The sequence below is a fragment of the Prosopis cineraria genome, unplaced genomic scaffold (genome assembly GCF_029017545.1).
Source record: "Prosopis cineraria cultivar Desert tree isolate PC_DT_omini unplaced genomic scaffold, ASM2901754v1 PC7, whole genome shotgun sequence".
NCBI classification, from domain to species: Eukaryota; Viridiplantae; Streptophyta; class Magnoliopsida; order Fabales; family Fabaceae; genus Prosopis; species Prosopis cineraria.
Window position 1 is genome coordinate 22,386,035 of NW_026555338.1, and position 11,276 is coordinate 22,397,310.

At 33.4% G+C, this 11,276-nt stretch overlaps 1 long non-coding RNA gene across 1 annotated transcript; it reads left to right on the forward strand.

Moving 5' to 3' along the window:
* Positions 1-292: 292 nt before the first annotated feature.
* Positions 293-1,782, forward strand: LOC129314838 (uncharacterized). Its single transcript, XR_008594296.1, has 3 exons — positions 293-613; positions 964-1,117; positions 1,293-1,782. It is a non-coding gene; the product is annotated as an uncharacterized LOC129314838 (long non-coding RNA).
* Positions 1,783-11,276: the final 9,494 nt, after the last annotated feature.

Sequence of the window (11,276 nt, forward strand, 5' to 3'; positions counted from 1 at the left end):
GAGATTATGTAATTATTTATGTACATAAATTATGTCAATTCATACATATTAGTTCAAAAGAAATAAACCACAATTTTTTTAAATTTCTCAAACAAAAAATATATTATATTGATATTAACTTGTAAATCCCAAAGAGAGGGATGCAAACAACGATGGTGTGGGATTTGAGTGCGCACAAAACATATTATAATATTACCGTTTAAGATTTAGAAAAATCATAGAACCTTATTTTTGTCATCGATTTCATTCAGTCTCATAAACCGTGAGCAATATGCTTTTCTTCTCTCTCCTCTCATCACTAGTCACGGTAACAAAGACATGCTCGCGAAGAAGCCGAAGGAGGAGCCCCCCCGCCTCTCTCTCTCCCCTTCCTTCGTGGCAGCTTCTTCCTTCTTCTCTACACTTTTCCTCCCCTAACCCTAATTTCCATCTCTTTCATAGCTCCAAAACTCCACCAATTCTCGTTCTCCTCCCTCCGAGAGAAAATCGTTTGCCGTACATGGCGACCGGAGAGATTTTCTTGAGACTAGCTTCGCTACTGATGTCGGGGATTCCAGATCTGTGACCATGTTTGAGCCTGAGGTCCTGTAGCAACGGAGGCTGAGCGTCAAAGGTGCGTGGTTACCGGTCCTCGATTTAGTATCTCCGAAGCCGGGCTTTTGTTTCTGTATATATGTATACAAGAAACTGTGTATCACACGACTAGATAATATAGATCCCTTCAAAACATTTTGTTTAGCTCGCTTTGGGATTCTGTGGCACAGTCTGTATCTGAACTTCCATTCCGTTCCGCCCAAGTTGGTAGGTAGGAATAGTAGTTTTCTGGCCAACAAGATAGAAATGAAGTTAACATCTATTTCCCAAAAAAAAAAAAAATGGTTGACTTGACCAAGAAAGTTGGATGAGAGTACCATTTTAATTCCTTCAAAATCACAATAATAAGCTTCGATTTCTTCAACACAGAGAAGGCGAGAAGCAAAATACAAGTCCGATGGCACTAAACTTGGCGAGGTCTAAACGCAGATGAAACCAGCTGATCAGAAAGCAAAACATGAGTCCCGCCAGAGCAACGAAGCAGATCCACCAGATGGATATATATTTTCAACGCAGAAACAAGGTATATATGTTAGAGTTCACTAAGCTCTAAATCAATCAAGTCAATATTGGTCATGTTTTCACCAGAAAACAAATGGATTAAACATTTTCATTATTCTTTTAATTATCATGTAATTTCTTTGAATTCCTCTTGTAGATCTACACAACCGTGTAATGTTAATTTTTTTTCCTTTCAGACACAAATTAAAGGCTCTGTATATAACAATTCTCCCCAATAACTCCGTCCAACTTGTTCGCAATGATCTCTCTGATTATTAGTTTATATACAACAATCACGAGTAAGGTAAGAATTAAGAACTATTCCTCCCTATTTTTCTTTGTTTTTTTCCCCTTTTTAATATAAGGTCATCACTTGTACTGTATCTCCCACTCTGAAGATGGATTATTGAGTGTGCTTGGCGAGCAAACTCACATATTCATCTGCTTAATTCTCTGACTTCTATCATTTTCATGCTGACAAGAAGGTAAATGAAAATACTCTAATAAGGGAACAACTGCTCCTGGCCAAAAAGTAGAAGGTATACTTTCTTTGACCCAATATAGATTGTTACATATTTTTCGTTTTAGCATGATAAGAAGCTCGTACATTTATCTTGTTATCATCTTTCTTATGGGAAAATTCAATACTACAAATGTAGAAATTACAATACCCTCCAAAAATTTCATAACTTATAACTTACTAGTACAAATTTGACTTTTTATAGGGAGACTTTTTATATAGATTGTTTGGCAAATGATATAGAAAATCAAGATGGTAGCAATTTTTTAATTATCAACTTGAACTGATATAGAAAATCTTTTTTACATTGGTTCCTAAAAAGTAATATTTTATACATTGGTTGCTTAGTAAACTGATGTAAAAAGTGATTAAAATTTTAAAAATTTTAAGAATTTGTAAAAAGTGATTAAAATTTTAAAAATTTTAAGAATTTATTACTTTATACACCGGTTCCTTAAGGAACCAACATAAAAAGTCTTTTAAAAGTTCCCTTGCATTCACTGATCTCCATCATCACTTTCAAGGTCTCACTATTGAACCCTAGATCGTCAATAGATAACTCATCGAAACCCTCATCTACTCTAGCCTCCAACATCTTCAACCTCTCTATTCTAAACTCATCAGCTGTTGCTATTGCAATCTCTGCTCTCCCCTCCATGCCTCCTTGTTTGCCGCTGTTGTCCGTTCACTCCTCTGTCATCAATGCCTCCTCATCGTCGTTAACCCACGGTGCTCCTATTCACTGTGCCCTAAACTTGTTGACCTTCGTTGATGCTCTTCGATATTTTGCTTGTATTCCTCCATTCTTGCCAAGAGAAGAGAGGTAATGTTCTAAGGGTTAAATGCCCTATTTGATTTAGGAGATTTAGAATCGTTGCTCTCTAATTTAGGATGCACGAATCCTTCATATATATCCTTGAATTAATGAATATTCCGCTTTAGAATGGTTGTTCTCTGAATATATATGCGTCATATGTTATCTCACTTGATTTGTTTTATTCCTATTTAGCATGCTGGGTTTGTGTTTCTTTCCCTTTTTCCCAATGGCTTGTGCGTATATTCGCATTCAATTCAAGCTTTAACAACTACAGCTTTGATTGGATGTTTTGGGTGTTGGATCTATCGCCTTTACATTCTTGCCAAAAGAATAAGAAAGGACTACTGGTTTTATTTTGTTGCATTATTGTGTATTTGGTTTGTATTTCATGGAATCTGTGCAGCAATAAGAACTGTAAATTAGAGCTGCTTCGCTGAGAAAAAGGAAAAAAAAGCTAAAGAAGAAGACTAGAACAAAGGACTTGGAATTAGGCATTTTGGTGGTGTCCCTTTTGGAGAAGCCTGCGCTTGGTGGTAGTGTTACATTTCTGTTCTATCACTTAACAAGTATTCATTATTTTGTGTTTGTTTAAGAATCTTGGCCTATTCAGATGTGTATATGTGAATCAAAAAGAGATACGACAGAAAAGCAAGGACTAGGAGTGTTGGGTAAATATACTTGTATCACTTCAAGCTTACTAATATAGCTGTGGTTGATCTTTGAATCACTTTCTGATTTTTTTAATCATGTACTCCAATATATAGCTTTTACAGAAAATGAACTGGCACTGGTACATGATTAATTATGAAAGATGAATATATATACATATATGCTGTGACTTGTTAAGTGGGTCCAAAAGTAAGGAAATATCTCAGTTTAGTTTTTTTTTTGCTTTTTGATATTTCTGATGCTGTTTTAATTTCTAAGAAGGGTGAAATTTAATTTTGATCATTTCACGAATAATATAACATTCATGAACCCTCTCATACGTTTATTGGAATTGAGAAGTATAAATTGTTTACTTTTTAATGTTTGCACACAATGGGTGAAGGTAATTTTTATAGTTTCTCTTTTTTTTAAAAAAAATTTCTGCCCCTCTAAATCCTTTATATTAATATATTATAGCTGCAGTCGTGGGAATCTTGAGCTCAATCATTTCGCATCAGTAAAGCTTTCCACTTGTCATTCTACTTCTCCGTTAGTCCATCTACTATTAATGAATAAGCCAAAAGCTTTCATTCTCCTTTTGGTCATTTTGAAGCTAATATATAGTATTTCAAAATTGCCTTTTCTTTTTATTCCATGCTTCTTTTTAAATGTCCAGATTCAAATTCATTTTTGAAGTGCCTAATAGTATGAAGATGATGTTGTACTGGCGCTTAATAATAGAATGTTCATTTTCTGAAAGTCAGTTAATAATCTTATTGTTCTTTCATTATTGTACTCCAAATAGGAAAGATTGAGGATGAAATAGACAATCCAAGCAATGAAATTATTTATTGGTTTATTGTTCTTCCTCTTCATTATAAATTTATTGTATTCTAAATGTTGAAAATATCATTAAACTTATTGAAATATTAGAATTTATTGTATTTGTTATAGAATTTATTAAAATTTATGTAATGATAATAAAATAGGGTCCTTTTAATGATCATTTTGTTTGTTTTAAAAGATATTTGCACACCAATTCTAGTTGAAACCGATGTTAAAAATAAACTTTTTACATTGGTTCTTATTACAACCAATGTAATTATGGCTTGTACATAAGATGACCGTTTTATTTCTTTTTATGACTTGTACATAAGATGAGAAGGAATAATTATAGCATATTATGAAAATTCATATCAATCGGTCTATTTGAAAAAAAAAATTGTTAAACCAATATCTTGATCAGATTAATAAAATATTTTGTGACTAATTTGATTACAATACAATTTTAACTATTAATATTTTAATTAGTGTCTTGATTGATTTGGTTTTCAATACTTTTAAAGGGAAGGAATGAATGAAATAATTTATCATTATGCATTATTATAAAAACGAATAAAAAGAACAAGATGTTAGGTATCGATGGAATTGAAGACCACAACCCACGGGAAAAACATGTCACACATTAGGAAAAGGACAATTAAAAAAAACAAAAAAAGCAAAGCTCAAGCCTCAAGGAATCCACGCCAGCGCGCCAGGACAATCAAAAGCGGGGATTCAGAATTTTTTTTTTCCCCATTCTTTTTACAATCAAAAGCTCAAGCCTGAAGAAGTATTAAAAAAAAAACAAGAAAAGAAAAGAAAGAAAACCTCAAGCCCCAGGTATATTCTATAAAAGCCTCAAGAACTTGGCCACTGAAAATGATCTCTACCTCATAAAGCTGATAAAGTAGCTTCCTTATCTGACTAACAATTGGCATTAGCGGGGACATGGTGTGCGGTCCTGCATGATGAATTTAATCCCTTCAAGTGAATCTGTATGAACTTTAATCTTGCACAAATTTCGTTCCTCACAAAACTGAAGTCCGGCTTTGATACCTTCAAGTTCTGCTTCAGTAGAGAAACCATTCCCCAGCATCTGTTGGAAACCCAAGATCTTGTCTCCTCGGTGATCTCATGTCTCAATATTCCATCACAAGTTTTATGACCCGAAGCATCCACCGATTCTATAAGTCCCTCGTAACTCGTGCATGTTAAAACATGTTAAGCATCGTCCTCAACCTTTGTTGGAGAATATATATATATATATATATATATGATGAAAATATATAACATAAAGACCGGATGGTCCGACCGTCACCTGCTGAACAAAATGGTCCGGTTCAACCAATTGAACCAATCTGATCTTTGACCCAGGTTGACCTGGATTGAACCGATTGGATTTGAGAGAACCGGCGTTGACCTGAAAACCGGACTCGGGTCAACCCGGGTCAACCCAGTTCAAAGCCAAACAAATTAAGAAAAAAATAAATTTAGGCTGAGTTGTTTAGATTCACAATTTCTCTTCTCTAATCATTAATTCTCTCTTTTCTTCTCTTCTCTAATCTCTACTCTCTCCTTCATGGCCTAAACTCAATCTCTAACTTTTCCTCCAACATCTGCTTCCAACTCTAAAGATCCACCCTTTAGCATTGAGATCGAAAGCTTATGAGTCATGATATGACGGCATGCCTCTAACTCTAACATTTTCCTTTAAGATCATAAGCTTGTACTAACATGTCTCTACCTCTAGCTCCAATAATCCAAGCATCTAGCTTTTGAGGTTGAAATCTCAAGCACCATTGACAAATTAATGTTTTATTTTTATAATTGCGCATATAAATTTTATTTTTTATTTAATTTTTATGTTACCGGTTCGACCGTCGGTCTAACCGGTTGGATCATAAAAACCGTGATCCGTTGCTCTTTTTGATTCTATGTCCGGTCCGGTTTCAAAACATTGGGTCGTACCATTCCTAATTATTGGAGAAAAGCTGTAGCCGTTAATTACGGGACGCTGAGGTATGACAATCGAAGGTGGCTCCCACCCTTTGTTGGTGCCTTCGGGCTGTCTGATTGCGCATTAGACAAATGTCTGATTCCGGCTGTCTGACATGAACATGACACACCAGATTTAAATTCGTATTTCCACTAAATTCATAACAACAGCAATTATTGTATTGGAAAGAAAGAATTAGAGATGATCCTGAGGACAATGAAGACGAATGTTTAACTATGACATTTGGTCTCCCAATATTTAGTTTTAATATATAAAAGAATATGAATATGGATGTGAATCCAATATATCATAGATTTTAATTTAGGAAAAAAATTTGTTTATAAAATATTTATCACCAATAAAAATCTATTTGAATTCTGAGTTGGTAGATTTCCGTTTCTATGTTTCGATATTTCTGCAAAAAAGTGCTTCCACCGAGGCATTCTTGCATGTAGCAGGTAGACAGAAGAAAGAGAGTTCCATGAGTTAGATAAAGCTCCCTCGAAACTGGAGGATGTAGCGCCAGAGGTCCAAGAACCCTTGCCTTGGAAGAAGTGAACCTCGGCACCCCTGAGGAGCCGAGGTTGTATAATGCGGAGGCCAGCCCAGCACACACAAATAGATATTTAATTGCAGACTCTTTCAGCTTCTGTCAACTTCTCACGAAACCTCCACGAAATTCTATCCGCCCCAAAGAACATTTAGTCTCACGGCAAGCATGTGCGGAACTTCTTCACCAGAAATTCTTCTTGTTCTTTTTTCTCTGTAGTAAGTGAGTTGATTAAAAAAAGCTTTTTTTTTTTTTGCCCCCATTTAGTGAGTTTAGGAGGTCTGTCTCCAGTTCTTTGACATACCGCACCCCCTCAACTAGGGTCTAGGGGTAATTCAATGTGGATAATAGGTGTGACCATGGAGAAGGAAACAAGCAATATATAGTTAAATGCTGAAAATAATCCTGCCACGTAGAGAAGAGAAAGCTGGAATGTTGCACCTCACTTGTCTGGAAGACACACACACACACACACACACACACACACACACACACACACACACACACACATATAGTATAATTTTTCAAACTATCTAAATTTAAATCTTATTCTTCTGTTTTAAATTAAAATATTATGAATTTAATCATTAAATACTTTTTATCTTTATTATATTATTTTTAAATAAAAATATTAACAATGGGAAAATATTTTTTTCGGCGAGTAAAAAGTAAACACTGTTTGAGTAAAAAATATTGAAAATTTAAAATTAAAACTGTCTTAGTGAGCAAAATCAACTTTTATATGCTTTTCAGAATTTTAAATCAACGTTGTTATGTCTTTGAGTAAAAAATTAGTAAAATAATATATTTATATATACACATATTTTGATAGAAACAAATATTTAAATACTTTATAACCAAATATGGAAAATAAAATAAAAGCAAAAAGCTGCAAAACAATAACTCAGCAAAAATGACAAAATGATCTGCTACTAATGAATCTGGATGACCAATCCATGATAAGGCCTTTCTCATTATTCCCTTTTCCTTTTTGTTTTTTTATATAGTGACTAACACATTTCTTCCACTCCTTCTATCTGATTTACGAGAGATTGCCTCATTCTATACCTTGTTATGTGAAAAAGCAATATATAAAATCAAAATTAATTATCCCCAGGTGTTTTGGGGGCGGGGGCGGGGGGATGCTATTCTCAGCGAAACATGCAGGATTAGGAACGGTAACTCAAACAAGGATTGGTCAGTGAGTAGATTTATGAAGATAATTAGAGGGAAGTGTGTGGATGAAAAGTGTCCGATATGTTGAAGTGATCGCCCGAGAGAATCATTGCTGGAAACTGGAAAGGAGGAAGCTTTGGGAGATTTAATTTGATGCTACAAAGCCGTATTGCTTTTGAATTGTTCAAATACTCAAATCCATCTATGGAAAATTGTAAAATCATGCACCAACCACCACTCTACTGAGTAGCACATCATCATCATCATAATGGCGCCATAGTAGATAAGACAGGACTATGGTGATAGCAATTCATCTTTTGAACCATTAGTTGTTAGTGAGAAATTATTTTTTATGATGCCCAAAATCTAATTTGGATAATTCCATGGTCGGATTAAAAATTACAAAATTGAAGTTAGAATGAACTAAGATTTGTAAATTGAAGTTAGAATAAAAGTATGTAATTTAACATTTTTTGAAAAACAAGTGAGGAAAGGCAAGGTGTATGTAAAAAAGAAAGGAAGGCAAGAAGATTGTATAAAATATGGATTTAGATTTACAGGACAATGCATGATCAATTGGGATTTAAAGCGCAAAAAGTGAGAGGCGTGCAAAAAGAAAAAGGAAAGGAAGAAGAGTAATGTACTACAATACAATGCAATATATAAATAAATAAAGATCACAAAGTACGTCCTTCTTTCCCGTTGATGGGGGGAGATCTCATGGGCGTTTTGTGTTCAAATTGTGGAACGGATTCGAGTGTGGGAGCATCTTTAATGGTTGCCATGGAACCTCGAACAATTACCAAACCTAGCTGAAAGGGATCCGCTCACACAGTTTTGTTTCTGCTTTTACGATTTCTGACCTTTTCAAAGTGTGACATAAAGGATTGTGACATAAAGCTGTTTATATGATTATGGCATAAATCATATAAAGAAGGAGGGTGGTGGAAAACTGACGCGTAGCGTCACAGTCGCAAGTAATCAATGAAGAAAATAGAAGGAGATTCTCATACCGGAAATGAGTTGTTTATACGTTGAGTGGCAATCATGAGTACAATTCTACGGCAACATTCAACAACTTATACAATGGGCAATAATCAGAAATAGAATTGCAGAGGCCTGCCAGAAGAGAGAGAATTATCAGAGGAAAAGATTCTATTTGGCTTATGCTAATCCTGTATCTTATGATTGTGGATTTATATAGCAGACAATGTATAAACATTCTTTAAATTTAAAAGTTTGTCCAGGCCTTATTAAGCTTCGTGGACCTAATTCTTCTAAACTTATATACTTCCTCCGAACCACAATATATGACATTTTATAAAAATTTTATTTGGTCCAAAATATAAAATAGTGAGTAATTTCTATAATTATTTTTTTTAACTATAACCCTTTTTTTATTTATTATTCTTTTTGAAAAAAATGATACATTAAAATTTTAATTATCATTATTAAAGCATTTATATAGAGTATTTAATAAAAGTAAAATTGAAAAGATGTAAATTTTTTTAAAAAAATTAAGGTTCCAACTAACTTTTTTTTTCATAAACTGTAAATTAATTACCAATGCCCTGCATCTTGATCTGGACAGAATAAATAATTAAGCCATACGCCCTCCTTCCTAAAATATAAGGGATTGCCATGATATCTTTCAGTAATTATACACGTTTGCATTTATTATCTTGAAAAAGGAGAAAGAGATATTAATTGTATATTTTATCAATCACCATGATATGAATTATAACATTATTGGAGGCAAAACAGAAAAAAAAATTATAATTTTATATATTTTCAACTAGAAAACAAATTTTAATTGATATGTGAGATTCCTTTAAAATTATCTTATATGTTGCGGCGAGGAAGTAAATAACATATAAATAAAAATAAAGATGTGCTTTGTATATATACTTGTCAATGTCAGTATGTTTTATAACTTCACTTATATATCTATTTTTAATTAAATTTATTAAAATTTTCAGTTCTCTCCTTTTGCTTTTGTTTTTCCCTCCGGCGGATCAATGACCGGATGCATCATACCGTGCAAAACTAGTTTCTTAGAAACAAAAAGAAAGAAATTTTTTTAAAAAAAATACAAGGGCACGGATAACTGAGCAACAAGAAGAAATTACATCAAACTGACATATTCATCTGCTTCTCTTACTTCCATTTTTTTCATGGCGACAATGAAATTACTCCAAACTAATTAAGTCTAAGGCAAGAAGTACACCAGGCCAAAAAGTAGAAGGTATGCTTTCTTTGACCAGAATATCTGATACATTGTTTCATATTCTTCATTTTAGCATGATAAGAAGCTTGTATATTGACCTTGTTATCATCTTTTTATAGAAAAACTCAATATTACAAATGTGGAAATTAAAACATGTACCTTCCATAATTTCATGAATTATAGCTAAATTCATGAATTAAATTACATTTCTCTTCATAAGTATTAATGACCCATCTTACCAGTCGAAAGCAAGGGAAAGCTACGAACTATGATCTTCTGAGTAAATCTTGAAAGCTCTAGTGATCGAATATAATATTAATTGTGTAGTGGTAAGAGTTGTTGTCTGGCTCTTGGTGGAGAACCACGTCGTTTATCGCCATTTCCATTGTGAATTTTGTTCAACAATTTACGGAATCCACGCAGAAGTAACAGGATAATGATGACGAACCACCATGGAAGCTGCAGAATCAAACATATCAGAAGAAAAACAGTTAGAGAGCCAGACACTGACGCGAGCATCTCAAACTTCATTGCTTCAGTGAAGCAGTATGCTATTGAACATGCGACAGAGGCCGCAAAGATTACACGATGAAGCTTGAATGCTGAAGCAATATGTGTTTTAATAACATACTTTTTCTCATCAATTTTAAAAGATAAAAAGAAAAATTTGCAATAAAAAATTAATAATATACATTTTATAATTATGACAAAAAATTTTAGGTCATTGTCTATATAATTTTTGAGTTCTTAGTCATAATTTTTTTGTTCTTTTTGTAATTTTTAAGAATATTTTTTAGTTAACTAATAGTTAAAGTTTACTTTTGTTAATAGCAAGAGTCAAATTGTACTATTTTTAAAAGTTGAGGAAATAATTTGTATAATAAATGAGTTTAGATGTATGGTGATACTCATAAAGTTTAGGGGATAATTTGCTTACTTCTTGAAAATCAATTCAACAGAAATCTATTTCTATTGTTGCTGATATGAGAGTATTTTTTTTTCAAAAATATTCCTAACTTATTTTCAATGTGCTACATTGTCGAACAGCAACAAAGATCTGGAAAGCAGTCACAGATCTCACATGCTCTAATACTTGCTCTCGTATTATGTTGATAAAAACAGTTTCAATGTACTAGGAAAGGCTCCATGAAGATAGAAGAATATTTGAGCAAAATGGAAACCCTATCAGATCATATGACACTTATTAGGCATCCACTTCCCTTGTCTAAACTTGTTATGTAGACTTTAGCAGGTTTGGATGTAGAGTATACTCTAATGATAGTTCATCTAGCTGATAAACTCAACCTCTCCTAGATTGATTTGCATTCTTATTTGTTGAATTATGAACGTCACCTTGAACACCTGAATAGTGTTCAGTCAGTAGGTATAGCTTTTACTCATTTGAGTTTTTGGACTGAACGCTCT